This window comes from Cibotium barometz, chromosome 7 (genome assembly GCF_041138505.1).
Source record: "Cibotium barometz isolate CiBa-2024 chromosome 7, ASM4113850v1, whole genome shotgun sequence".
NCBI lineage: Eukaryota > Viridiplantae > Streptophyta > Polypodiopsida > Cyatheales > Cibotiaceae > Cibotium > Cibotium barometz.
In genome coordinates this window covers 41,691,989-41,698,410 of record NC_141052.1, presented here as the reverse complement: position 1 = coordinate 41,698,410, position 6,422 = coordinate 41,691,989, and the positions used below count along the sequence as shown (strand labels likewise).

Here is a 6,422-nt window from a genome sequence, read left to right as displayed (position 1 = left end):
TTTTTCTTAGAGTTTGTGCCTTTTAAAGGAGTTCTTTTGTTGTATTTGTATGGAGTTTTGTGTTCTTATATTTGTGTGAATTGTGTGTGTGTGTGTGTGTGTGGGGGGGGGGGGGGGTGAGGAGGGGGCTCCTCACACAGTAATTCCTACTTTAAGTGGTCCATTTCTTTGTATCTCTATAATTGATCAAAGAAAAGTTGTTAGGTGAAGAAGTTGGAAGTCGGGTGTTCTTTTATACCATAGCGCCCAAACATTCTTGGTAATGTCCTTTGTTAAGTGGTTAACGATTCTTGAACTAAGGTCTTGTTGCCTTAAACATTGGAAAACCTTCGAAAATATTGGAGTCTAATTAGGGGAAATGGTTTATGTTAAGGATCGGTCAGTGGTGGTGGAGTCCCTCTTCTGAGGCTCATGTCGCATGCATCTTCTTTTTGTGTATTCGCCTACTCCCAAGCCCACGCCAGTTGCGCCACCTTACCTTCTCTTCTGCATAAGATGAGGGCACATGATATAATTGCTTCCCCTCTTCTAGTGTTACTTACACCATATGGTATTAATCATCATATAACCCCCACAGTGATTGCAATCATTCTTATCAAGTCGATCAGTCACAGTGATTGCAATCATTCTTATCAGTTATTATCATGACGCCTCCTGCCATTTCTTCTGATCGCAATGGATTTGTTCAACCTCGGCTGAAGCCGACCCCTGGCAAGGCAGCCATCCTAGCCTTTGGAAAGGCCTTCCCCAGCCAAGAGGTGAGGCAGGAGTTTGTTGCCGAAGGTTACCTCCGGGATACGAACTGCAATGATCCTGTCCTCAAGGCAAAGCTTGAACGGCTCTGTGAGTATTTTAGTATATATACAACGCTAGAATCGATTGGCAGCAATTTTCAGCGCTCTCCGAGTACTCTAATTATAATCAATGCTTCAATATTGTTACTGTGGAGCACAAACGATTGAAAGAACTTGGCGTTGTATGCCATCTAGAATGTGTGAATCTATTTGTTATAATTAATGATCCCTGTCAATACGACTCTATGTGCTGATCAGCATCAATTCTATAAGCTAACTAATCCATCATTGAGCTTTGGGTTAATTACAATTAGCAGTAGTAGGCATGAGAGTTGCATGTTATAATGGTCAATCTGCATTAACCGTGGCATGGAGTAAATTATGCTTTGATGTTTCGATAAATATACTAACCACATAAGTACCATCTAAGATAAGATGAAATAAAGGTTAATATATTGATAAGGCTTTCCAATCTTCCGGAAAAGTGTGATGGTGGTGGTGGTGGTGATCATCAGGCAAGAGCACGACAGTGAAGAGGAGATATGTGGTGATGTCACCGGAGATACTGGCCAAGCATCCGGAGCTAGCGGTGGAGGGGGCGACGAGCATAAGGCAGAGGCTGGAGATCTCTAACGAGGCGGTTACAGGGATAGGCGTGGCGGCAGCGAGGCAGGCGATCAAGGAGTGGGGGAGGCCAGCATCTCACATAACCCATCTCGTCTACGTGACCTCCAGCGAGATAAGGCTGCCCGGTGGCGACCTGCACGTAGCAAGAGAGCTTGGCCTAAGCACAGACGTAAATAGAGTCATGCTCTACATGCTGGGCTGCTATGGCGGCGTAACGGGCCTGCGGGTGGCAAAGGACCTGGCCGAAAACAACCCCGGCAGTAGAGTTCTTCTCGTTACTACTGAAACTACAATTGTGGGCTACCGCCCGCCCAGCCCTAGCCGCCCCTACGACCTCGTCGGCGCTGCCCTGTTCGGCGACGGCGCAGCCGCCGCCATCCTGGGCGCCAACCCCACCCCCGTCATAGAAATGCCCTACTTCGAACTCCACCGGGCGGGCCAGTCTTTCCTCCCCAACACCGACCAAACCATTGTCGGGAACCTCACCGAAGAAGGCCTCATCTTCCGCCTCGGCAGAGACCTGCCCAAGATCATCGAAGACAACATCGAAGCGTTCTGCAGCAAGCTCGTCGAGAAGGCCGGAGTGGCGAGTAATACTGTAAAGAACCAGTTGCAGTATAGTGACCTTTTCTGGGCTGTCCACCCTGGTGGCCCTGCCATCTTGAATGCACTTGAGAAGAAACTTGAGCTTCCACCCGAGAAGCTTCAATGCAGCCGTCACGTCCTCATGGACTATGGAAATGTCAGCAGCAACACCATCATGTATGTGCTTGACTACATGCGGCACAAAGTCTACACTCCATCACCGTCGTCACCATCAAAAGCAGCAGCAGCAGCAGCAACAACAGGAGACCAGCTCCACCACAAGACCCACCCAGAAGAATGGGGTCTCATCCTCGCCTTTGGCCCCGGGATAACGTTTGAAGGCCTTGTCGCTAGAAAGCTAGTTTAACGCAATTTATACATTGTGATTCTCTCTCCACCCTAATCTCATGCCAACCAGAATTGTGGGTTTCACTATATAGAAACTCTATATATACCCCTTGTTCAGCACGTATTTTTATAATTCATATTGTGTGGGTTTCACTATATCGAAACTCTATATATACCCCTTGTTCAGCACGTATTTTTATAATTCATATTGTGTGAAGAACTTAAAGGTTTGAAACACTTTTTTGTGTGTGTGTGTGTGTGTGTGTGTGGGAAATAAAATATCAATCCCCTTTTGAAACTAAACACAAAAATACCCATATGATGTAACTTCTTATTTAAGCCAAAACCTTCTAGTGAACAATCTCCTTGTGCATGCGCACGTGCTCGTGTGTGCACACGCACACACAAATACAAGTTAAATAAAATCCTTTCATGGAATGAGGTGGAAGCTCTACTCTATTTTAATGAGAACTAAATTGAATACAAGGGCTTCTTCTGCATGAGTATTTTAATATTGTATTGCAAAAATTAGCCCTGGAGATGATAATTTGTACAAATTGGGCTTTGCTTTTCCACTTTAACAAAAATAACAAGCACTAAGAGCTTGTTCACACACCAAGTGTGAAAAAGCACTAAGAGCTTGTTCATACACCAAGTGTAATAAACTAGAAATCCACTATCACATACGCTAATATAATAGTAACGCCACACACAAATGTAGGTAAATAATATATACAATCATTTGGCTCAAGGCCCAACCAAAAATAATAATGTTCACATGTAGAAAATAATTGTACCAACAAAATCCATACGACACCTCAACGGTGACCTTCGTATAGTGTGGCACCTCATTTGGTATCTTCGTAGCACTACTCATAACCCATGCGACACCTCAGTTGGTAACATCGCACATGTGTGACACCTTACTTGATATCCTCACATGTATTAACTAAATTTGCAAAGAGAGCAACCCTCCACATGATTGCCAACAAATCAATGGTAAAACAATATAGTGATAGCAAAGTCGCTAAAGCCCTTGGTATTCAACCATGAAATTTGAAGAATCATTGTGTTGACATAGAAGTAGCAAATTTCAAATGGGCTAATGGAGGTCGAAAGCGCATGCAAGATTCCCTGAGTTTTGACAACTTCTAAAAAGACAACACTAGGGTGTCTCCAAACAAGAAGGATATTTGCAAGCAGAGGCTTATCCCAAAACAATATGAAGAGCATCCCACCCATTTCTTGGAGCTTACAAAGGTACATCTTCCTTCTTTTACATAGGTACATCATCTTGTAGTTAATTAGTACTATGAAAAAGTACTAATTAATACTATTCAAAACTATTTATTGCTATTTAGTCAAGTGTTTAATAGTCAATGAACTAAATAGTACTATTTAGAACTTTACATTGACTATTTAGTTCATTGAAGCCCTATTTAACAATTGAAGCCCTATTTAACAATTGGCATGGACTTGATGTATTTAGTACTATTTGACCAAGTACTATGTATTATTTAGTACTATGTAGTACTATTAGTGTTATATAGGAGTACTAGTACTATTTAGTACTATTTATAATAAAGACACTTAGTACTATTTCGTAGTAGTTATAATAGAGATACTATTAGAGACAATATTTAACCCTATTGGAGACACTATTTAGTTTTAGCAAGTTCTATTTGATAGTACTAAAGTAGTGTTTAGTACTAGTTATAATAGTTGTAGTTAAACCTTCTGTATTTAAAACTATTAGAGACACTATTTAGTGCTACTAAAAATATTATCTAGTACTATCATATATACTCGTTATTACTGAACAGTGCTGTTAATAGTACTTTTTAAATAATATTATTATACAATACTATTATTAGTACTATGCAATACTAAATAGTACTGTTTAATAGTTCTTAATAATTGTTTAATAATATTAGTTGTAATAACATTCAAAACTTCTAGAAAAACTATTTAGTAGTATTAAACAATAGTATTCAATCCTATTATTAAGTAGGACTTAGTTGTACTGAATAGTCATCTTTAGTAGTACTAAATAACTGCTTAGTGTTACTTAGTATTAAATAGTATTGTTTAATACTCATAAACAGTTGTTCTCTTCCTTGCACTAACCCTTTGTTGATGATTGATTGTACATGCAAAATTCTTCATGAATTTCATAGAACAACATCCCTTAATAGACATTAGCTTCCGTGCATTTTAGAATCTTAAGCCCTATTTCATAAAAAAATTGAAGGAAAGGAATACTTGTTGTTGTGTTTACCATATAAGAAATGGAAGAAATTTGTTGAATCAAGAAAATTAATCATTTACTCAAGATAATTAACATAAAAACCAAAACCCAACATAATAGTCAATGATTTCAACACACAATAGCTAGTCATAAACTTATCCAGAACCTTCATCCATCATAAATCTCACTTCCTAGACAATACTCTTGCACATTCACAACATATTCATAAGGAATATAGCTGGAATCTTGGGAGAATGGTTAGAGAACCCTGAGATATCTGATCTTCATCCAAAGATCCATGGTTTTTAGCCTAGTTCTAAGAAGAAAAGTACATGTTTGTAGAGAGATAAGTGTTGCCTCTGAGCCAAAATGTACTCTTACCTTTGCGCCAGGGAGGAGGTTGAGATGATGACCAAATCCGTAGTAGATATAGAGTAATCCACACCAATTTTTGCATGCCAAAGAACCTTTAGAATAGGACTATGCTGCCATAGACCTACATCATTGAACTATCCTCAAGACAATCTGAAAAATGACACCTTCTATTGAAAGTGACACGTATGTAGACACCAACAAAGACAAGTGTACCAACACTAACATTCTGAAATTTCAACACTAACAAAGAGCAAAGTTTTTATTTATGTAATGGCTTATTACAAGAAAGCCATGTACAAAAATAAGATCATTGGCTACAAAATTAGCTAAAAGTATCATTCTACAATTACAAGGTCATTTACAAAGATAACAACACTTGGCATCATATAACCAAGCTATTTACAAGCTAGGCCTAGAGAATGATGGATAATGTTTATCATATAGGTTTCATGCATGCAACATGCTATGACAGCTCTTTGATTCTTTTGTTGGACAGCCTCCCAGCTTGTAGGCTTTGGATCTGTACATAGAAATCTCATGAGAGCATCACTATCATCGATTTCAGCATAATTTGCAGAAATGGCTTCAAGGAAAAGTGTAAGAGGATCCTCACCATTATCAGCTATAATAGACTCGATGATGTGGTCTTTATATGGGTACCTTAAAGTAAACCCAGGAAGAGCACCTCTGAAATCTACTAGTTTCATCAAGTATGCCAGCAATTACTTAGTCAACTCCTTATCATTGGGATCTCCTTCATAGGATGAAGGTAACGGTCGGATTTAATACTGCCTTTAGAGGAGTGTTATCAATTAGCATAGTGTGCATGGGATTGAAGTCAATCCCACGCAAAACCAATGAACTGAAGGACTTTAGCTGGCACATGTCCTTCGGTCGTGTCAGATGGCGGTATTCCTTCATTGTGGAATTCATCCTGTGAAAAGTTAAACTTGAAGTTGACCAATTATCTTTCTATCAAAGAGACCAAGGGCTTTGCATTCTTCAAGGTCATGCTACTCCACCTAGCGACCTCAAATCAAGCCCCCAAAGCTTTCAGGAATTGCATCAAACTAGGCCGCAAAGAGAATGTGGTAGCAGCGTCCTTCCCCACCATGTCTTTACCAAAATGCCATTCATATCAAATATAAGAAACTTCTTTCTAGGCAGGACATTTTGAGTATCACCTATAAGTAACAATGATATATACAAATCTAAATACATGAATAAATAACAAAAAATAAGAAAAGGGAGTGTAGCCTTAAAATGATTTTTGCATTTCATGTCATACAAAAAGTAAGAAAAGGGGAGTGTAGCTTTAAAATGATTTTTGCATTTCATGTCATACAAAAAGTAAGTGACTAGCATAGATAAATACCAAAAAATAAGAAAAGGGGAGTGTAGCCTTAAAATGATTTTTGCATTTCATGTCATACAAAAAGTAAGAA

General features: G+C 39.1%; 1 pseudogene; it reads left to right on the top strand.

Annotated features, from left to right (window-relative positions):
* Positions 1–701: 701 nt before the first annotated feature.
* On the top strand, positions 702–2,373 carry LOC147637027 (type III polyketide synthase A pseudogene; annotated as a pseudogene).
* Positions 2,374–6,422: the final 4,049 nt, after the last annotated feature.